Source organism: Numida meleagris, chromosome 1, assembly GCF_002078875.1.
Source record: "Numida meleagris isolate 19003 breed g44 Domestic line chromosome 1, NumMel1.0, whole genome shotgun sequence".
NCBI lineage: Eukaryota > Metazoa > Chordata > Aves > Galliformes > Numididae > Numida > Numida meleagris.
This window is the reverse complement of record NC_034409.1, coordinates 81,769,959-81,793,292: the sequence shown is the minus strand read 5'-3', so window position 1 is coordinate 81,793,292 and position 23,334 is coordinate 81,769,959. Positions and strand designations below refer to the sequence as shown.

The window sequence follows — 23,334 nt, the reverse complement described above, 5'->3', positions numbered from 1 at the left end:
TCAATGTCATGATGATGTTAAAGAGCAGCAGTCCTAGTACAGACCCCTGAAGGACACTGATTGTCACTGATCTCCATCCGGACACGGAGCCATTGACCTCCGCTCTTTGGGTAACCAGTTGCTTGTCCGTCAAACAGTCCATCAGTCAAATCCATATCTTTCCAATTTGGAGTAAAGGATGTTATAGGGGACCATGTCAGAGGCGCTACTGAAATCCAGATAGATGACATCAGTAGCCCTTCCCTTGACCACTGATGCAGTTAGACAATCAAAAAACAACCGGGTTGGTCAGGCAGGACCTGCCCTTGGTGAAGCTGTGCTGGTTATCCCATATCACCTCCCTGTCTTCCATGTGCTTTAGCACAGCTTCCCGGAGGATCTGTTCCATGATCTTCCCCTGCACAGAAGTGAGGCAGACAGGTTAGTAATTCCCTGGGTCATCCTTTCTACCCTTCTTAAAAATGGGTGTGACATTGCCATTTTTCCAGTTGCCAGGGACTTCATCTGACCACCATGACCACCATCACTGAGAGTGGCTTCGTGACTACATCAGCCAATTCCCTTAGGACTCTGGGATGCATCTCATTGGCACCCATAGACTTACAGACGTTCAGGTTCCTCACGTGGTCACAAACCTGATCTTCACTTACAGTGGGAAGGGCATCGCTCCCCCAGTTTCAGCCTTCTGAACCGTCTGCTGGAGGGCTGCATATAGAGCAGTTGCCAGTGAAGACTGAGGCAAAATGTTGTTGAGTACCTCAGTCTTCTCCTTGTCTGTTGTTACTAGCCTGCCTGTATTGCTCAGTAGGGGGTTTTGCCCTCCTGGACTTTCCAGTTTTTGTACCTACAGAAGTCTTTCTTTTTTTTTGTCCCTCTTGCCAAGTCCAGTTCCACTTGGGCCTTGTCTTTCCTGACCCCATCCCTACACAGCCTAGCAGGACCCCTACACTCCTCCCAGAGTACCTGTCCCTGCTTCCACTGCATGTGTATTTTCTTCTTGCTCTCCAGTTTGACCAGAAGGTCCCAGTTCAGCCATGCCATTCTCTTGCCTTCCTTTCCTGACTACCTCTACCTGGGGATAGAGAGCTCTTGTGCACCAAGGAAAACTTCCTTAAAGATCTGCTGGCTCTGCTCCATTCCCTTGTCCTTGAGGATGGATCCTCAGGGAGTTCTGTTGACTAACTGCCCGAAGAGCTGGAATTTGGCTTTCCTAAAATTAAACTTCCTGATTTTACCCTTTGCCTGTCCAATATCCCTCAAGAGTGTGAACTTCACCATTGCATGGTCACTGCAGCCCCAGCAGCCTCCAATCTTGATGTCACCAATCAGTTCACTCTTGTTGGTGAGCAGCTGGTCCAGCACTGCATCCCCCCTTGTGGACCTATTACCCAGCTCGGGAATTTATCCTCGACACATTCCAGGAGCACTGTGGATTGCCTACAGCTCCCTGTGCTACTTTTCCAGCAGATGTCAGGGTGGTTGAAGTCTCCCAACAGGACGAGAGCCTGAGAACACGCCGCCTCCTGTAGCTAGAGGAGGAAGGCTTCACCAACAGGCTGTGCTTGATCAGGCGGCCTGTAGTGGACCCCCAGCCACAAGTCTCCCTTTGTTGACTCTGTCTCTAACTGTCAGCCACAGGCTTTCAACTTGCTTGCAGCCAATCTTCAGGGACAGCTTTTCACACTCTATTCCTTCCTCGATGTAGAGGGCAACGCCTTCTCTCCTTCCTTGCCTGTCCCTTCTGAGCAGCTTGTAGCTGTCAATAGCCACATTCCAGTCATGGGAATCATCCCACTGGGTTTTGGTGACAGCAACTACATCATGGTTTTCCAGTAGCGCGATGGCTTCCAGCTCTTCCTGTTTATTTCCCAAACTGCGTGTGGTGGTGTAGTGACACTTCAGCTGGGCAGCTGGTCTTGTCATCTTCCTGGAGGATAACTCCTTAATTCCTCTGAAGTATTTACCTTTAGCTTTCCTGTTGCCTTCATCATCATAAGATGCAGCAGGTTGAGGGCCCCCACTAGCACCTTGTCCCTTTAACTTAGCTATGCTGTCCTGCACCTTGTTGTGAGCAAGCCCACTATCACCCCTTTTCTCCTTCAAACCTAGTTTAAAGCCGTGTCAATGAGCCCAGACAGCTCCTGGGCCAGAATTCTCTTCCCCCTTTAACCCAAGTCTTCTTGGGCCTTACAATCCCAAGCTAAGTCAACTACTGAGAATGACTTCTTGACACCAGAAGGTGAGCAGAGTAAAGCACTGCATAAATGGAAAAATCTGATTGGAGGAAGGGATTGAGTAAGGTCCTGCTTCAGAATCCAAACCTCGACTAACTCTTTTCTACCCTAAGCAGAATAAGAGCTTTGGGATGGGATGAGTCGAATGGCAAGGGAAAAATTGAGAGAGGATGACAGAGGAAGATCTTGTGAAGAAACTGGATGGAAAGAAGGAATAGGGACAAGGAGGCTAGGGAGAATGGGATGAAGGAATAAAGTAGGTGAGTTATTGAGGGAATGAGAGAGAAAAGATGTAAGAAAGCAGAGATGATGAAAGGAGATTAGCATTTCAGTGGGAGTGTGGTGATGCATTTGTTGAGTCAGGTGTACTTTGGAGCAGGCCTGTGTCCATATATTGTTTTGAACAGTGCATCTGTAACCCTCCTGGTAGATCTTGGGCAGGAATGTTATATATTTCCCTCTTGCCTTTTAATCTGGATAGGGAAAAGTATGTTATTAAGGCCCTGGCCTCTTCTTCAGTATCTCTAATATTAGAGCAAGTTAAAACTAAAATGTTCTGCAAACACGCTTATAAAGAGTGACATTTCTTCAATGCCTGGAATTCCTTAAGGTCTTGTCTGTGATTTGAGTAATCCCTACAAACCTATGTGCTTTCAGGTATATCTTGCTGACAGCAAAGGCAGATTTAGAGAATGAGACAATTTCACAGAGATATCCTAAGCCCTCAAAGGGAGAGTCTTTTTACGTTAGGAAATAGCTTCATAGATTCTTCCTGTTATTTTTACAGTCCAGACAGATGCCGTTCTAGCTTATATCTAGAGTGAAGCTCTCTTTGCTTCAGCCTTCCTCCCAGACCAGGCAGTCACTGACTCCTCAAGAGCTAGATGTGGCAGTTGTTACCAGCTTTACTTATTTTATTGGGAATGTGTTTGTGTGATGTATTTTCTGCAGTTCTGTGATATATTAGAATCTGAAGACAGCTCAGGCAAGGAAAGTGCAATACAAACTGTCGGATTAACTTCTTTCAGTGTATTTTCTTCCCACAAATTTTTCAGTTTGGAACAGAGTGGCTAAAACAAGTGCAAAACTTTGCGAAAGTAACTTGTTAATGAAAGTGAAACTAGGGGCTTCTTAGACTGAAGGCTAGACTGCGAAGTTGTCAGAGTGGAAAACACGTAGACTGCTCATCTAATCTGGCATTTCTATAGGCGCACCTCCCTCATTTAAACAAGCTTTCAAACACTGTGGTATGCTTAACAGTGCATTAGAAATTGTTCTGCCCAGCCTTGGCAGTCACCTTTTCCTCTGATTCTTGCACACTATTACCCTACACATCCAGGCATTTCGCTTGACTTTCCAGAAAAGCCACAATGCCCAACCCCAAATATGTATTCCTTAGTTTAATCTTTGGCTGCAGTAGCAAAACTAATCAGACCCTAAAATTACTTACATGATTAAATAAGCAACTTCTGTTTACTATTGCTTTTACCACAACATAATTTGTTAATAACCTTCAAGAACCTTCTCTCTCAAAGCACCCCACTGGCTAGCACAAGCTACACCACAGAAAGATTACAGAAGGAAAACTCCACAACAACAAACAACTTTGCATGTAGGTTGAGTCCTGGCTCTAACCACTGTGCCTAATACACTGAGTCTGTGGATCTACACAGCATCTAGGAACTCTTACAGCCAGATAACAACCAGTAAGGAAATTATGCTTGGTGCATGTGTTTCATATCACACCTCCCAGACAAACCATCAGCCCCACCAAGTCCTCAGGAGCAGCCAGTCTGTGGCTACTCACCCACCTGCAACCTGCCAGCGGCCTGAGGGCAGTTCTCCTGTTGGGTCTGGAGGCTGCTACCATAAAGAGCAAAGGGGTGGCCTGAACACAGAGGCACCTGGAGGAAATACAGAAGCCTCAGTAAATAGAGAAGTAAAGAAATTGGCAGCAGTGGTGTAGAGCTGAAGCTCTTGAAACCCAGAATTTATTATGTCCCACAAATAAGAGAAAGGTGAACTCTTCTTCTCAGTTCATTGAATTTGCATAGACTGTATATTATGACAAGACTGTCTTTGGCAGTGGATTTACATGAATGCGTCTGTACTGCACCCAAGTAAGTGATATTTTGTTCTCAAGAATTCCCAAGTGTTGTTTGTGCAGTCCTGGAGTCTTAAAATGCTACATGCCTGGCAAAGGTTTGATTTCAGTAATCAAAAGGAAGTTATTCACCCTGTAGGACAGGAAACTCCCTTCAGAACTGCAAGTATGTAGGGATTCCAAGCTTGCACACGCATACACACACACACACATTAAATTAAAAATTGCTCATCGGTAGCTGGTTGAACAGCAGCTGTTGGGCACTGTGTGACACCATATACACTTAATCAGTTCAAGAAATGGAAGACATCCATTTGTCAAGCAGATGCTGCTAGGATACTCAGGGAGGGAGAGCATGCTAGGAATTTTGATTGAGATACATAATTTCCAATAGTAAACCTTTAGAAAAGGCATCTTTAAAGATTTGTTCTATTGCTTTTTTGCCGTGCTTCAGAGAACATCTTCAGAAGTCTAAGGGTTATAGTACATGGGGTTACATCAGGCTGGCAGCTAGTCACTAATAGGGTTACCCTGGGCTCCATTTTAAATCCAGTTGTCTTCATTGTTTTCATAACTGAATTGGATACAGAACTTGAAGGAACACTAAACAAGTTTGTGGATGACCCTTAATTAGAAAGAGCTGTTGGCTCTGCTGAGGCATTGCAGAGAGATCTTGATAAATTAGAGGTCTGAACAATCACCAGCTGCGTGAAGGTTAACTGGAGCAAGTGCTGGATTCTGCACCTGGGATGGAGCAACCCTGGATATTTGTAGCAGACTGAGGGAAGGGAGGCTAGAGAGCAGCACTACAGAAAGGATCTGGATTGTGGTTGGCAGCAAGTTGAATGTGAGCCAGCAGTGTGCCCTGGCAGCCCAAAGGGCCAACCATCCCCTGGGGTGCACCAGGCCCAGTAGTGCCATCGGATGGGGAGAGGGCTTGTCCTGCTCTGCTCTGCACCTTGCCACCTCACCTCCGGCACTGGGTGCAGCTGTGGGTGCCACAATATGAGATGGACATAAAGCTTTAGAGAGTGTCCAAAGGAAGGCTGCAAAGATGGTGAAGGGTCTGGAGGACAGGGTGCATGGAGAGTGGCTATGGTCCCGTGGTGTGTTCAGCCCAGAGCAGAGGAGCTGAGGGGAGGCCTCATGGCAGCTGCAGCTCCTCACAGGGAGCGGAGGGGCAGCGCTGAGCTCTGCTCTCTGGTGACAGCGACAGGGCCCGAGGGAACAGCATGGAGCTGTGTCAGGGGAGGGGCAGGAGAAGGTTCTCCATCAGAAGGTGCTGGGGCCTGAAACAGGATGCCCAGGGCAGTGGGCATGGCCCCGAGCTTCCGGAGTTCAAGGAGTGTTTGGATACTGCTCTCAGACATGAGGTTTGGATTTTGGGTGGTCCTGTGTGGAGCCAGGAGCTGCACTTGATGATGCTTGTGGCCCCTTCCCACTTGGGATATTTTATGATTCTGTGAAGACTTTGTGATACCATGTAGAGTTATTAGTTCAGCCCTTAAGCAAGGGTTTCTTTTATGTCTCTCATCCAAGTACTGACAAATGTGACTCACCTTACTAATAATGAACAAGTAACACCACAGAAAAGTGGAGTAAATAAGTATTATTTAAAGTCAGTGAGAGAGTAACTAAACACAACATGCTGAGCTCTTTATTTCTAAAAGCTTTGCTGTTAACTTGGGTAAGGGAAACCAGTCACCAGGCAGCAAACACCTTATAAACTGTGGATCTCTACAAAGAGAAACATGGTTAAAAGAGGTTTGTAACCAAACTGGGAAAAAAATGTATTTTTTTAAAAATTTAAGGTTTTATCATTATTAACAGGAAAAAACAGAGAGGATGCTGTGGTAACTTGTAACTGCTGGTGTGACTAAGGTAATTAAAGCGGCCCATATGGATTTCAGACCACCCATCCACCCACCTCAACCCTTAGTCAAGTCAAAACAAAGCATTAATTTTTTGAAGAGCTGCAGCAGTGGAAAAATATAGGCCTCCGAAAGGCTTATTAGACACTGCCAAGATCATTTCTGGTGAGTATTTCTGTTAATTTGGTAATGTAAATAAAACACCTGGGGGTTTTACTATGGAATGTAAGGCAAGGTGGAAGATCTTTGGCAGAAGTTCCCCTTCAGGGCTTGTCTGTCAGGTGGAGGAGATGCAGGTGACAAGCCATCGTAGCATTTTCTCCGGGTTGCCAGTTTTCTCACATGCATCTCATTAAGCCAAATTCTCCTCCCTGTGGTAAAACAGAATGAATTCCATAGAAATAGGCAGTACAGAGTGAGCATGGGATCATCACTTGAATGTGAGGTCACAAGCAAATCCTCTGTATAGAGCAGCAAGACACATCTTGTGAGGTGAGCCACATGTGGACCAAAAATCTATGGCCCTGAACATTACAGGTGGCCCACTGTGAAATTTTCCAAACCAAGTGATCTAAGAGCATAAAAGCCATTTACATGCAGAATTAGGCTCCTCAGTAATCTGTGCCATGCCCTCAGTCAGGAGTTCTGCAGCTGTTAGGTTTTTTGGTTTGCACACAGTGCCTTCATCCTATCACCAAAGATGGTATATGTCTCCTCAAATGTGGCTTGCTGACTGAAGTCAAAATGCCCAGTGGACAATGAGCCAGTGCTGCCCTCACAGCCTGACACAGCGCTCTGTGTGACATTGTTGCGGAGCATTTATGGAAGCTGTTGAAACACTCAAGGAACAGTGGGACTGTTGTAGCAAATTCCCATGTCTCTGTCCTTCATTCTGTATCTTCTACCCATGCTCATGTTTTAATTTCTTTGTAAAACACTACTTTTTCCTATGTCCCCCATCCGGATGATAATGTTCTTGGTTCTGGTGTGCAAATGGATCATGCAGCCTAAAGAGACTAGGCATTGTTTTTAAGAAAATGCCGCTGCTCAGTGATTATCTCACTGGAGAAGGAGGAAAACAAGAAGGCTTTCAGGGCGTTGCTTCAATAGTGCAGGCAGCACCTTTGTTCTGCTGTCTCTGGAGATCTGAAAGTCCCTGAGCACCTCTGTCCTCGCACTACTGCTGGGGCTGGCCCTCCTTTTCCCTTTTGCTCTTACAGGATTCCTCTTTCCTCAGCCAGGATCTTTTGGATTGGATGAGCTCTGAGACTGTATACATCACATTCAGTCATCTTTTCAAGAGGAAAACTACATGAGGATGTTCTGCATTTCACAGACACACTAGTAGGACATAGCAGCTAAAAAAGGTAGAGACTTTGTTAGGATGGTACCAGTAGTCAATAGGAAAATGTATTTTTTTGATCCCTAAGTATTTCCTGTAACTTTTGGGAGAGATGCACAGAGGTGATTTTTTGTTTTTGGATTTGCTTATTTTCAAATTTCCTATGGAAATTTCAGCTTGTAGCAATAAATCAGAGAAGATCAATAAGGTGAGTCCCAGCATAAAAGTCAAAGAACATGGCAGTAGGTGCTGCTCTGGTCACGATAGAGACAGCTTCATCTCACACATCTGCCCCATGGCTAACAAAGAGCAAGAGGGAGCAGGTTCTTTCAAGCTCATCCCAACCCTTCTACTGCCCACCTCATTTCAGCATTTGTCCCAGTCGAGCTCCTCCCTAAGGCTGTGGGACAATTGCTCAGCAGATTGAGGCAGCAGAAGTGCCATTATTAGGCTTGGGCTAAAGAATCAGAACACGTGAGAGCAGTTTTGATCCATTGGGACTGGATTAACTGACTGCCTTTTCCAAAATAACTGAAAGCATTGCAAATTAATATTGTCCTTTCTCTGCTGAGGGGAGATTAGCATCATCCACAGGCAGTCAGGTCTTTGAAACCTGGTGTAATCCGTTCCTGCTGTTTACCACAGGCACAACACAAGGCCATAAGAGAGTCATGACAAGGCATAGTTTGGAATCTTTTTTTTTTTTTTCCCAAGAAATGTTATTAAGAGTGAAGCTTTTTAGTTCTGTCCTTTAACTTGCACATGAGACACTCAGAGATGGATATTAAGACACAGATAATGACTTGGGAATGTCAAGCAGACAGGCAGAGCAAGCTCTTCAGGGCAATTGCAGAGGGAGAGGGGAAGAATAGAAGCAAGTACATTTCAAGGTCAGCTTTATGAAAGAGAAACAAAAGGCTGTAGACTTTAAAGGCTGGTGGCTACTGGGTGGAACTATTGCCTCCTTTTATGAAGCAGAACTACTGGAAAAAATTGTGTGTGCTGGCGCAGTATTTCAGGACAGTGAGTTTTGGGAAGCTCTCCAGTACTGTGACAAACCAAATCTCAAGAACTGTGACAGATAAATCTCAGAGGGTTTGAATTGTGAGATTTGTCTACACAGAGAAGTTGCAGTGGCTTTAAGTATCCTGATGGAGTTAAAGCTCTGTGCTCGCCTTTACTGTGAATGAATGTTATATTTGTGTAAGTGTGTATTATGCCAATAAAACCATTTCTGTTTGTTAAAACAAACAAACAAACAAAAAAACAATACTCTCCTGACTGAAAGAGTTATGCCTTAGCAAGATTGGCTCAGACTTACTTAAGCAGAATATGTGGATCATACCAAACCACTCTTGAAGACTGTCTTACGGTCATTCGGAGATGGTTTATATCTTTTGTATCCTTGACAAAGACTAGATTTGAGGCTGGCGTAAATTGATTCTGTGCCTCCTTGAGCCTTCTCCTACTGCTGCTTAGTTGCAAGGGGCTGGAGGAATTTGTCCTGGAAGAAGGATCATTTCCTAATTTATCCAGTCCCATGGCTGTGGAATTTAGGATTGGCAACTACATATATAGTAACTTTGTTAATTCATGGAAATGGATCTCATTAGGCTGAAAATTACCCAGAAAAGCTTACTAGCATTTTTGTTTGAGATCCTAGGCATGCATGGCAACTAGCCATGCAAGCATGAGCTGGTTCTGAATTTTTTCAGGTCTTCTGAACTGAAACAAATTTTATGCAGATGGATAAGTTTACCTTCAACAGGTATATAACTTTCTGTATATTCCTATCTATTAGCCAGTTACATGAGGGTAGGAGCTTTGGCTTGAGCTAAACTCTAGTGAGGGTGGCATATCAGTAAAGTCCTAGCATAGTCTGAATTGGCTTCGATTGTCTCGTTCCAAATATAATTCAGAAAACATTGTTCTAGCTAGCAGCAACAACACGCAATTGTCTTGGGAGAGTATCTCCTACAAATAGTTATCAGAATTAGCTGTCCTGGAAAGAATAGTGCCTCGCTGATGACCTTGCAGAGAGTAGGGGAAATCAGGTGAGCGTCTTGCTGAGTAACTAAATTCAGCTTTATGAGTAGATGTGATTGAGGTCTCCAAATAAGAAATTCAGTTGCCACAGCTGCTGGTTTTCTGAATTTTTTGCCTTTGAGCTTTCACCAACAGCCTGCCAGTTTCCTTGTCCTGTTAGCAGATGAACAAAGAGTTTCAGTGTTGTTTATCCATGATGATTCTTCACCTTTTGTAAAAGCCAAAGTTACATAAAGTCACTAAATGTTCACTGGATTTTATCTTTCTTAAACCTATATTACCTCAGCAAAGTTGCAGTCAGTTTACAGTAATGCTATCAGGTCTGTGTAACTTAAAATGATATTTTGTGTTAATGTGACTACAGAAGCCAGTAATTGTACAGGCTTCTAGCTTTATATTGAATAACACAGATCTATGTAGCTCAGAAACATAAATGCTAGAAAGGGAATGCAGCTGAATTCTCCCACAGGTGAGCTGTGTTTGACAGTAACACCTGTGCTTCAGTTTCTTCCTTCTAATGAGAGGAAGACAAGACTTGATCCTGTCGAGTGCTTACAGCTTTCTGAACAGCTGCTATAATAGTTAAGGCTAAGAGCACCTCTCTTGCTTGCACTAGGAAAATGGAAGTCCACAAAATAAGCATGTGAAATATTTATATATTCATCCCAGTAAAAGTACCTACCCCATCTGCAAAACTGCAGTGAAGCAAAATACAAATATAATAGCTTGGAATCACTGTTAAGGGCTTCTTAATTTATTCATACAAATTTCACCTGACCTTCTTCATATTTCTCTTCGCTGCATCTTCTGTCTTTAGAGAGCAGGTCAATCTTCATAGAGCACCGAGTACAGAATATACTGTTTGCGGTGCATAAAAACAGGATTCATTGTAGAAAATGAGTTCTAATGTCAAAGACTGTGCTTTCCCATGGCCCCTTCTTACTCAAGCTTACTCTGATTTCTGAGAAATTTAGGAGAGTACAACAGCAAAAGTGTGCAGATCAAAATCTTAATGCATTTTTTGGGCTACTCCGTGCCACAGTGGGTGCTTAACAGCTTGAACTGGGGATGAAAAAGGAAGGAAGATACGTTAAGTATTAGTCCAGAATTCAGAGACCTTCAGTTAGTTCTTAGGTGTCATGAGATGTTAGTCTCTCCTTTCTGTAAATTTCCCTATCTGCAAAACACATTTAAGAGCTATAACTTTTCTTTTTGGGAAGTCTTTTGAAATTGTATGCATCAGCATCAAGAAAGCTGCGTAAGCAATTAACGTAAGCAGGCAGTGCAGTGTATTTTTTTCATGTAATATATTGACCAGAAGACTTTCCATTACAGGTGTAAAGGAAATGCTACCTGCGTTTTTGTAGTTAACTTATAATTTGAAAAAGAAGGCAAAAATTTATATGCAACATTCATAATGTGTAATTCTGTCAGCAATAAAATACGAGCTGAAGTTTGATGGACTTGTGAAACCATCCCACAACTTATCAGCTACGTTTTTGTTTCTTTGTTTCTCTCTTCTCTTTTCTTCATAATTGTGAAGACATCTTCCTATCTTATTAGACGACTAAAGACAAGATTATATGTGTTCCAGTGGTTATGGGTATCGAGGTGTGTTTTATGGCTCAATGACTAATTACAAGTCTTAAAAACTCTTTGTTTTATAAATCATGACTTTTTGCAATTTCTGTAGCCTCAGTCCTTTCGGTTTCCTGCTCAAGCCAGAGGGTTAGTCAGGTGTGTCTCCTATGCCTTGCACACTCGATACAGCATCAGGACATGGCGAAGAAGTGGTGCGAAAGTGTTGCTTAGACCCATGAGGGACAGAAGATTCATCCTGATGTCTCTGCCCCCTCCCCTGTTCTGCTGTAGGAAACTTGAAGTGTGGACTTATTAACATGTTTCTCACTTTGAGCCTTTAGGAACTTTTTGAAAGTGTAGCTACCTTCATCTCATCTTCCCTGAAGCCTCTTCTAACCTTAGCTGAAATAGCGAAGAATGTTTCTTTGTTAGGAAGATAAAGACAGAAGGGAATAAGCGGGAAAATAAACTTATCTTTAGAACCCAGTTGGAGCCGGTGATGCAGTAAATTCAACTCCTCGTTTGCTGCCTTGCAATTGTCATTTGTTTCTGCCATAACACATTAATGTAGTTGAAAGGCTAACTACTTAAGTCACTGAATGATTGCTCCTTTTTTTTTCCTTTGTTTTATGCCCACTGTATATTTTCATAAGTTGGACTGTCATTACAGTGAAGGTAAATTTTCTGTCCTTTTTCTAGGGACTAAATGTATCAGAAAATAAAGTCACAAAAGTATTTATAGTATCACTTGCAGTGTATCTGTGTATAACTAGAGTCTAAAAATACCTATTTTAATTAGTGACCTCTTGGGAGTGAGCTGAGAGTTCCATTTTTAGTTACAAGATACTGAAGGACGTGGAACTCCAGGACAGTTTTGGGACAATAATGTAGCACAGATTTTAGCAGCATAGTTATTTGCCCAGCAGAGGAATTGGGAAAGTTTGTGTCATTCAGCATCGCAGTGTGCTTGTACTGTGACTACAGTGTGACTGAGACATCTTCAAAGTCACAATGTTCTCATCACTCTGTTAAAACATGGGGGAGCAAGAACACTGTTATGGGAATGCAATTATGTACTAAATTCCTAAATACTGATACATTGGATGGAAGGTATTGGTTGAGTGGATGCATGGAACTTGTCTTGTAAGGAAAAATTGCACATTAATCAGTGGTATGAGTTAATTTTTTTACACAGTTGTATTACAGAACTCGCCTCTGAGTTTTGTTTATGTGTTCCTGTTGGAATAAATGTGAGTGTGCATCTAAAGTGGAAGGCAGAATAACAGTGCTGTGTTAAACTGCCAGATTTATAGTCTGTCACATCCCACTGTCTGACTAGCCCTGTTAGGCAGGGTTAATAATGCTGTGGAAAACTGAACTGAAGGTTGTCTAATTGACTAGATCTCAATCTTAACTAATATTATAGTACACAAATGGGAGGATCAGGGAGGAAGCATTTATCTTGCACAATGCAGTAGAACAGTGACTGTGATTGAAAAGTGGTTGTGTCTTGTTCTGTTTACTTTTGTTGTCCTCAGCTAGTAACGGTAATAGACTGTTTCCTTGATCCTCCCTTTACTTACACCTCTTGTCTCTAGACACCTGCAGATGTTACTGCGGGTGAGCTGGGGAAAGAGCTCAGTTGCTAGCAGGATTACCAGACCTCTTCCAGCTCTCACCTGGAGTAAATTTCAGCCAGCTTGCTTGCTTTTCACTTTGCTCGCTTCCAGCTTTTCTTTTATTTACTGCTGCATAAAAGCATGCAGGTGTGACAACAGATAATATTTATTCCTGTGCTTTCACAATAACAGTGCTGCACTGACTTTGGTAGAGCAATGCCTGGTCCTGAGTATAAACTGGATCAGACTGGCATCCATGGGCTGGAGTTTTCAGCAGGGCACAGAGGAGTGAGGATGGTACCCACTACCTCACAGAGCTCCCTTAGACCTTTGTGAAAGTACCACGTGTTGTGCTTATCTCCATGTTCCTAGTTATTTGCTCTGGATGGTTTAATAGCAGTGAAGTTATTGCTGCATTTTGTGATTGGTATGATATGCTGTCCATGTGCAACCAGTGTTGGGTATCTGCATGCATAGATTGCATTTCAGCTGTAGTTACATTAGATGGAGAATGTGAACTAACTACTGAAACCAATGGGAACTTTTCCCATGACTCTGATTTGAAGCTAGATATAGCTATCCTTTGACATGAAATTTATGTATGCTTCCTAGAAGAAAGAGGAACTCTTCTCCAAGAAGAAGAGTTTTTTTAAGAAAAACTTGTACAGTTCTTGTACAGCTCTGGACAAAGTTACACTAGCGAATGTTCTCAGCTGTGCAAGCAGACCTCTTCCAACTCTATTTACAGCAGGCTCTCTCTTTTGTCTAAGAGAGGTAGTATTTTTGGTGGTTTGTCCTTTCAGTTGCTCATTTTCCACCAGTTGTTGTCAAATACATTGAATTGTTATGTAACTTCCATATTTGTTATGCTGTTATATGACCATGCATTTATGGAAACAAAAAGTCCAGTAGGTCTGAAATGATTTCTGTTTCTCAGTGGCAGGAGCAATGGCAGCAGCAGCAGGTCTATACTAAGAATATTTCCTGAGGAGAGAGCAAGAGCAAGGATGCACGTAGGTATCACTGTGCACACTGACACTCTCCTCCTGAGGGAACTGAGGAAGTAAGCCAATTAAGCTGGAAATAGGCAGTGTTAATTGAAGATCTTTCTGTCTGATTCTGCAAAGGTTTAACCATACCAGTGTTTGGTAGGAGATTCATTTTAAGGCTCAACTGCTTAAAAATTCCCCTCATTTCTTTGCTGTCAGTCAGAGCCTCAGTCAGCTGCCCCAGTGGTAAGCATCTACCTCCACACTGTGTGTCTGCCTATGTGTTCCCAGCTTTTTTCAGTCAGCAGGAACTAACACTGAGGATCCAGCATGTCTTTACTACTGGGAAGTCACACTATTCAGATGTTGTTGTTGTTATCTTGAAAATCTGGCTGTATAATGCTAAGAGCCAGAAACATATACAAAACTGTGTTTCTCTTCCTAGGTCTGCTGCTGAAGCCTGACTGTAGTTGGTGCAGGCTTTGCAAAAGATACACCAGCAAGACTAGCACAAATAGTACTCTCAAAAGAAATGAGTTATTCAGGTGAGCGGAAGGAGCTGCTGTGGGGCATTTATTTCAGGTTAGAATGTGCCCTTGAAACTAAAAGCTTCTGATTAGTCACAGAATAGGTGCAGCAGTGGTAACAAATTCTACCAATGTGTTGAAGCTCTGGCCATAAGACAGTTTCCATGTGATGACCTCTGTCCTTGAATTCATCCCTACAGGTTGTATTGATGTGGTTTTGTACCGATAACTCTTCACCCGGAACTGGATGAGAATGTTAACTTGCTCTAAACAGACTTCTGATTACCTGTTGAAAAATTAAAATAGCTTTTGGCCAAAGTACCTTGGGTTGGTTTTTGAGCAAAAGCATGCTGTATCTCATTTGTGTGTGTTAGAAGAGCTGGGAAGAGGGATGCGTATGAGATAGTAATGTTTGCAGACAATTCATTTGTTTGGGCTTGATAAATCTCCAGAGAACAAGAAGTTTCACAGGGATATTGCTAAGGTGAGAGAATGAGCAGTAGGTTTTCAGGTCTGTGTAGGTACACATGCATGTTAGTACATACTGGGGATGTAAAGACAGGACCATTAATACACCTCATGTTAGCTAAATGCAGCCACAGAGCCAAGGCACTTAATACCACTGACTGTCTAATGATGATTCATTAGCACTATGTTTTTGAAATAAGTTCTAACTATTATGGATGATAGGACAAATGTATACAGTTTCTTGCATTTTGCTCAGTGACTGGCCTCTCACTGAGAAATGGCCATCGTAGAGTAGATGTATCTTACGTGAAGTGATTATCAGAAAAGACTATGAAAGATAAAGGGCTCTGTAGTCCATTACCATTCTTCTGAATCTTTCATGTTATTAAATTAATCTCATTATAATGCCTCTTTTCAACAGGAAACTATCAAATGGATCCCAAGAATGTTGTCATTCTGACACAGCTCATTCAGATTCACTTATCTCACGATAAAAAGTCTAGCTGGAATATGCCAGCTGTACAGAAGATGAATAGTTCAGATGTCTATTTGGAACCACTGTAAGTAGATCTTTTCTCTCCAGTAATGTAATTTTATCTTGCTGTATCTAATTGTGGGTAATTGTTGACTCTTACAATGAGGTTGCTCTTTTTTTTTTGTCTTAATAATGTCTCTAAAGCCTAAAGCTATGAAAAATCAAGATTGCTTAGAATTCTCCTGAGTGATTCCACAGAAAAACACTTTCCTTGGGCTTTCATGGATTTTGTAGTACAGAATTATATTATCTTTTTTTTTTTTAATGGAAAGGAACTTCTAAAACCTCCTGTAAGATGAGAAGTTCTGTGAATCGGTTCAGTAGTCAACCCTGACATGTGAGACAGAGACTGAACTAGCCAGGTATTCTCTTAACCACATCATACCCAGAGCCATTTCTGACACTCCTAAAATGTAGAGTTATCATATGTTTCTTAGCATAAACGTATAACTATTATACTTTACTGATTTACATGTGATTTGCATGAGAATTTCTCTCTGGGGCAGCAGAATAACTGGTTGCTGTGCGCTGTTAAAACACCTCAGAGGTCTCACCTTTATAGCCAGTTTAGCACTCCATGACTTTGGATGCTCCTTGCCGGCCATAGTCCTCTCATGCTTGAGTAAGAGCTAACTTTTCACTCAGCTCTAGTTGTCTGTTCCATTTGTAGCTATCCCGGTCTTAAATTCCTCAGCAAATTTGATCCCTGCACTAGAGGGCAGTCAGAGTCAGCTGCACCAGCTGGTAGGTACATCACAGCAGCCCAGCAGAAGTGGAAAAATGTGTGAGAAGATGGGGCTCCCAAGTCTCAGGACTTGCCTTTTGGTCCTTCAGCCCCATAGTATTCATTAGTTTGCCAGGGCCATAAGGTAGCAGCACAGATACTGCTGTTTTTAATCATGATTAAGAACCTGAAGTGTAGTGGCTTCTGGATCCTACTGCTGAAGGCACTGATGCAGTCAAACCCTCTTCCTTGGTTGTTCATAACCCTTACTTTGCATGTACTAGGTATTTTTGGGGTCCACCTCATTAATACTGTATGTAGTTAAACCGGAAAGAAAATAACTCGATAGTAATGAAATGCAGTAAAAATTGCTGACTGACATGATTCCAGCGGGACAGGACTTGAACAGCTGTGACTGATTTCAACAGACATCTAAGTGCTTGGGTTTGCCTAGGAATTCAAGAATTATATGTCTATGTAGTCCATTACACCACTGTGCAAGTCATCCAAACATTTCAGTCCCCTTCAAAGCATTGTGCTATTGACAGATCTAATTGACTTGTTCCGCATCACCTTCAAGAATGGCAATATTCACTTGTTTGGAAGGTCCTGCAACATTGCAAACCCTCTTTGTATCGTGAGACACTGAGAGTATCCATTCCGTCACCTGCTTTCTCCCCAGGGTGGATGAATGTGCCTGGCTTCTGGCTACAGTTTGGTATGGACTCATGAGCATGTGGCATGCAAGGGCAGGATGTTGGGTAGATCCTGTTGGACAGAAAGTGGGCTCCCCTGGGCCAGCGTGCCCATGAAATTCGGAAAGGAAAACCGTCATGACTGCGGAAGCATATGTAAAGCACGGAGCAGAAAAAAAAGATTGAGTTTGGTGGCACTGGGACACTGAGTAGTTATTTTGTTTAGGAGAAAAGGATTTTTCTCATAGGCAGCACTGCACTGTCTATGGCATTCTGAGTTTGCCTCTTGAGAAGCAGGCACTGCCTGCTACCTCAGATAAGATGCTAAACTTCATGGGAGCTAATGCATCCTGGCCTAGCAAATCCTGCAGCGTGTTGAAGGGAGAACCCTGGCAGCCCCTGCTTGGAAATTCCTGCCCTTGCATGCAGCCAAATTCACAGCACCATAAGCATGAGGAAAGCATGCTGAAATAGGAACCTCATGTAAATACCACGCTGATGAGTGAATGGCAGGTTTTAGTGAAGAGCAGTCCTCTTTGCAGACCAGCACCAAATAGATTTTGTGCAAAAGCTGTTCTTTTTCCTTAAAATGCTGACCAAAGGCAGGGAAATGGTCACCTCTGTTACTGGCTGTTATTGCAGGACCATGCCACCAAGCCATATTGGTGAATCCTCCTCCCCCCCTTGCACCCCGCAAGCACTGATCAGGGCTGGGCATTGTGAGCTAGCAGCCAAGCCTTGTTTTGTTCTGCACAATCTGCATTTGACAACCTTTTGTTTTCGCTTGCTGCTGCTGTTCATGGCTCTGGCATGGCAAACACAGAACAAGCATTACCAAAAGCAGGGCCCCATATGGAGGTGATAGTTTGCATCTGGAATTGATCCAAATCATTCGAGTCTTCCTTCTCCCTTCACATGCTTAGCAGAAACCAGGAAATATCTTCAAGGGGTTTTTCTTTTCTAATTCCTGCTTATCCTTTTTGTAAAGGACTGGCAATTTGTAAACATCCCCAAAGCATAAGGTGTGTTCTAAACATTTGCTTTCTCAGGTTTCAGGTCTGTTTATACTATGATAAGGCTAAATAAATGAAGGGCAATCAAAGCATCTCCCTGCTCTGTTTTCTGCCTGGCATTTCAAGTCACTCTGGAACAGCTGAACCCAGATAAGGGATTCCCAGTATTGTCAAAGATGAGTATGTCCAGGGTCAATCCTGCATTTCTTTTATTTTGCATGTCCTGAAATCCCACAGATTTCACTAGATGACAGTTTGCCAATGGCAGCACCAGATCTGCCAGCAGGAATCTTCTCTGTTGAGGCTAGAGATTTATGTCTCATCTTCCTGTGCTGTGTAATCCTATTGATGCAGAATAAGGACATAGGGAGTACAAATTCTTGCCATTCTGATTTCATAGTATTTCACAACACCTTTGTTCTCTTCATTTCTGCAGGGGACAGTATGTGATGCAGGGCAGTAAGGAGAAGGATTGCTAGGGCATTAGGAAGTGCTTGTTGTGGTCACTGAGTCTTACCAGCTCTTGGACATAAACAAATCAATCCTATGAAAGTTCTGTTTTTCCTTTTCTTTTTTTTCCTTTTTCCTTTTTCTTTTTTCCTTTTTTTCTTTTTCTGTTTCTTTTTTTTTCTTGTTCTTTTTTCCTTTTTCTTTCTTTTCCTTTTGCTTCTTCTTTCTTCTTTTCTCTTCATCTTCTGTTCCCTTTTCTTCCCCTCTCTACCATTGTTTTCATCTCTCTCTCCCTCCTTTTCTTCCTCTCCCCCTTTTTTTCTTTTTTTCCTTTTTTTCATTTCTCTTTCCCTTTCCTTCTTCTTTCTTTTCCTTCTCCTTCTTTTTTAATCTCCTCTTCTTTGAGCACCAAAATTTCTTTTAAAATTCTCTTCCAAATTTTCAGAGAGCTCTGGCCTCAAACAGGAGCTGATGTAACAAAACCCCATGAGAGAGGCCTATTCTTATTATATTTCTGGCCTAATTTTGCTATCAAGAGAGATGGATTCTCTCTGATGCTCAGGGTGGTATCTAAAATTTTGGATGTTTCCCTTGATCCCCTGTGGCACTTGTCCAGAACACATACTCTGTTGTACACTAAGTACTTGTCTGCTTGCAAGGGGGAAAGGTCCCTACACAGGTAAGCTGCTGTCAGTTTGGAGAGCAGAAAGGTAGGGAAAACGTACAGCATATAATATGGAAAGAACATACCATAAAATGACACACGAGGCCCTAAGAGTAATGGTCACTTTTCAGGTCTGGTTTTTCTGCACCTAAGGTATGTTACCTGCTTGAAGAATTTTCCTTTACAGTAATGTTAGTAGACAAGGTACTTGATTTACAAATAAGACACTGAAAGACAGAGTGATACAGGAGACATTTCCTCCAAAACACACAGGTCATGGGACTATTCCCAAGGAGGAAATGCTGGCTTGTTGAGATGGACATAGGCCACTTTTAAATGAGGTACCAAGCACTCTGCAGTACCGCTCCATCAACCATCTGTTTAACCTGGCATTGACAATAAATCCTGAGATAGTTTGCCTTTTTCTGTAGCTTTGTTGGCCTTTTTAAATCTAGCTTGGTCATATCTGTGCAGACTGAGGCTGAAGATGTGACTTGGGTTGTGAAAGAAATGAAAACCAGAGAAACCAGAGAACTGGAGGATGATTGTGGGTGCTCCACATCACCTCCTTTTCTTGTGTTGCTGGATACTACTTCTCAGCAGGAATACACAGGGAGCTTCTTCTCACTGCACCATGCCTGATCTTGCAGGTAAGCAGAGCTTTCCTTTTCACGAGAGTTCTCAGCCTTTCACCTTGCACCAGTAGCAACTCCATGTCAGACTCATTCCTGGGATATCATTTTGGGAGCTCAGCAGCACAGGCCTCTATCACTGAAGTCTGTGTAGAAATGTGTCTTTAAAAAAAAGTTGATAGTCCTACAGTTCTCTAAAATTCCTGGTGGATCAAAATTGAGTCTTCTACATAAACCTTGTTAAAGGCTCTGCAAGTCAAATCCTGCCTCCTTGGTGCTTTTCCCCACAGGTTTTGATGTGCCTCAACAGGTATGGCTAATCTGGAAGGCAAACATGATAGCGATGATGCCCAGGGAAGGAGGGAAATAGAGTACATTGCCTTCATGCTGCTGAATAAATGCAAGCAAGGGCAGAAGGGATGGGGGAGCCCACTGTGTTTCACTGAAGTGAGAAGAGTTGCTTGAGAACCATTTCCATGGCAGCAGTTCTGTTGAGTTAGTAGTATTTTTTCATAACACTTTTACAGACTAGAACTGCAATTCAAAAAAACAAAGACATAAACAACAACAACAAAAAGCCAACAAAAATAACCTTAATGATAATTCCTGTCTTTAAAGTAAGATACATTTCACTTTTGTTGTCTCATTATCCATTCTTTTGTCCTTTGGAAAAAATGTCTAATATATATGTGTCAGTTCTACACAATAACGCATAAAATGAGACAACTTGTCAGAAGTTTTTCTTGTCTTGTTTTAGAAGTTGATTCTGGCCTGTAAACAGATGCATTCTTCATTGCATTAGCAGTTTATTCCATTTTTAATCAGCCACATGATGCTATCCAAATATCATTTAACCTATAATCGTCTTTTGTCCAGAATAACCAAATATTTGTATTGCTAGTAAGAACTCATTAAGGTGGCATTTTCAGATTTTTATTTTTTTCCTGAGTGCTGCCAAGTAATTAAGTTACAATATATTCAGAGATTTGAAACACTGCAGTCTGAGTACTCTCCCTAACTATAAAATAAAAGTTCTGAGAACTAACTATCCAGTTAGTGCAAGTAGCCATTTCTGGTAACAGCAGCTCCAACCTGGTTCAGAGGCAATGTGCCTGGTAATGTGTCATATCATAGCCTATACTGAAGTTCCCTTCTGAGGACAAGTACAATCACCTAGATGCAAGTACACGAAATATCCTTGAAAGTCTATACTGTGTGTGGTGTTGCTAGGAATGCTGCTGTTCTAAAATGCTAATCGTTTACTAAAGCGAGAAATTTGTGGCCTTTTTGTTTACTAATAGACTGTGGCAATGTGTGAGGCCAGGGCAGGTTACATTTAATTCTGATGAGCTTGACCTAGCAGAGCTGAAGGGAAGGCCTTGAAGAATGCACTGCACATGGCAATGAGGATCTGTGAACATAAGCAGATATTCTGGTACCATGGACATTGCAGGTCTGAAATACATGCTCAGCCTTTAGATCAAAGGATCCCTAAGTGTTTTATTATGCTGATCTACCTAATAATATTGTGCAAACTCCAAAGTACCAGTGTTTGGTAAACATTCACTTACCCACCTCTGATATGGAGCAATTGCAGGAATCAATCACTCTCTAACAGCACGCAACAAACTGAGCTGTGATCAGTGGCTAGGGGAAAGGAAGCCCTTATTCATTCAATTGACAGGACAAAGTCTTGAAGCTAATGCCCTTGCTGTAGTTTTATGTGTGCTTACCTTGATCTTATAAAGGGAGCAGAAGAGATGAGTGCCAGGCTAGGGGCAAGGCCCTGAGTCCTGCTTGGCTGCCAGGATTGCCCAGGGGAGCTTTCCAAGGGTGCACAAGCACTGAGTCACAGAGGCAACCAAGATCTCTTTGGAGGTGTCCAAGAGAGTGACCAGGGAGAATGGACCTTCAGTTGTGGGTGGGTGGTTTTGGGGAAGCGGTGAAGGGGAAGGTGAAGGGGCCCAGGCTTTTGGAAGACAGGTGAGGTCTCCCCTCTCCAGTTCTGCATGGTGTTGCGCAGGTGGCCGTGCTGGATGCATTTCAGCACTTGCACAAGGTTTCTGTGAGTTTGGGCTGGGGAGGGTACCTCAGCTGCCTGGCACTTAAGTCAGTGTACACTGGTGCTCAGGCTGGGAAGCAGTGTCAGCGGTGTCCAATGGAGATGGCTCAGAAATTTCATTGTCAGATTAAACCCTGTTGACTATATGAACACACAAGGTGGTTCAGCAGTTGATATACGTTTGTCATGACAGGTGACTGCAGAAGACTAGGAAAGGCAGCAGGATCACTACAGAACAGGGCAGCTTGACCTTAAGGCAGAGAAACAGCATAAAACTAGTAGAGAAAGAGACGGAAACACCCATTCCATATTCCTTGAAATGTTACTGACTTATCGTTCATAAAGCTTAATGGTATTGCAGTGCTTTGCTGACACCTAAATAGTGAAAAGTTCAAATGATGTTCTCCTATGATCAGCAGCAATACTGAAAGCCAGCCAGAATCACTTTCTTTTTCCTCTGCATGTGTGGCAGAGCAGAATTACAATCTTTTCCTAAGGAAAAAAAAAAGGAGTTAAGCTGTTAGAACTAGGGAGATCTTTTTTTTTTCTAGGTGTGGCTGCGTTTTGGTTGTTTTTGTATTCCTCCATGCAAAGTGTTTTCAGTTTTATATGTAGCTTGCTCCAAAAGTAATGCATCCCGTTTATTTCCACGGAAACCACAAGAGCTACAAAGAGCACATTAACACTATTTGATAGAGAAAATTCTCAGCTACAAAACACTATTTGTCAACATCATCACCGTTAGCTGTGCATTTTCACCAGTGAGGAACAAGAACCAGCAAGCTGTGCTTGTCAAAATCTGTACCAGTGACCCACTGTTGCTGAAACATACCACCCACTGCCTCACTATGCTCACATCCACTGTACAGTCTCCATAAATGTTTAGAAAGTGTCAGTGGAGGTCAGCAGGTGCCATTTTTTCCACATGGAGGAATTCAGTGACACCCCTTTGCTTCATAAGCACTCCCATGTCAGACACCATTTTATCAGACTGCCCCTCTGCTGCCATCTGTCACACAGCAACAAAATGTAAGGGAATATTGGGGGGAAGGTTCCATCTCTACTGCCGTACTGCCAACATCTGCCTCTGATGTCCTGGGCCAACATAATAACGTGAGAGGCATTAGTTTTGGGGCAGCCCTCATATTATTTTAGTTAGAACATGTTACTATTTCAGGCTCACATGAACCCAAACAATTGACCTAATACATCTTCTAAGATAAAATGCATTCTTTGATTCAAGAAATGTTGTGTCAGTTTTAAAAAATAAAATGTGTTCTCATCAGCAGAACAGCGTCTTTAAGAATCAGGTCTCAGGTTCTGAATCTGCAAGTGAGTGCTGATTCAAGTAATCCAGTATCTTACAAGCTAGTCAGCACCCCACAATGTCACATTGAGGCTCAAAATACACTTAAAGCAGCTGTGTGCTAAGACCATGCATGTGCCCACCCGTTTGTTTACAGTACTATCCTGAATGCAAGGTCAAAACTTTAATGTAACTTAGCTAAGATTCTGTAAAGACAGAAAATCCAATACGCTTTCCTTCTTGATTTCAGAATATTATGTTTCAACTTAAAACTTCTCCATTTCACTGGATTGCAAAATGTAATGAAAAAGTGAACCTGGCTAGAGGTAAGTGGTGAACATAAAGACTCTTAATTGTTCTGGGCCTGCAAAGAGCAAATCCCAAGCACACAGATCAGTGCTACTAACAGAAAAGCAAATCAGGTCCTTAGCATTCTTGCAGCTATGTCTGAGTCATGGCATTTTAATAAAAG

At 42.5% G+C, this 23,334-nt stretch overlaps 1 long non-coding RNA gene across 2 annotated transcripts in view; it reads left to right on the top strand.

Moving 5' to 3' along the window:
* Positions 1-23,334, top strand: part of LOC110399964 — a 239,234-nt gene that overhangs the window by 207,373 nt on the left and 8,527 nt on the right. The window contains exons 5-9 of one of the 2 annotated variants that reach the window (XR_002439495.1): positions 13,735-13,810; positions 14,232-14,331; positions 15,203-15,341; positions 19,337-19,512; positions 23,113-23,188. This is a non-coding gene — a long non-coding RNA (uncharacterized LOC110399964). The remainder of the gene's footprint in view (positions 1-13,734; positions 13,811-14,231; positions 14,332-15,202; positions 15,342-19,336; positions 19,513-23,112; positions 23,189-23,334) is intronic. The other variant, XR_002439496.1, reaches the window with a different exon arrangement.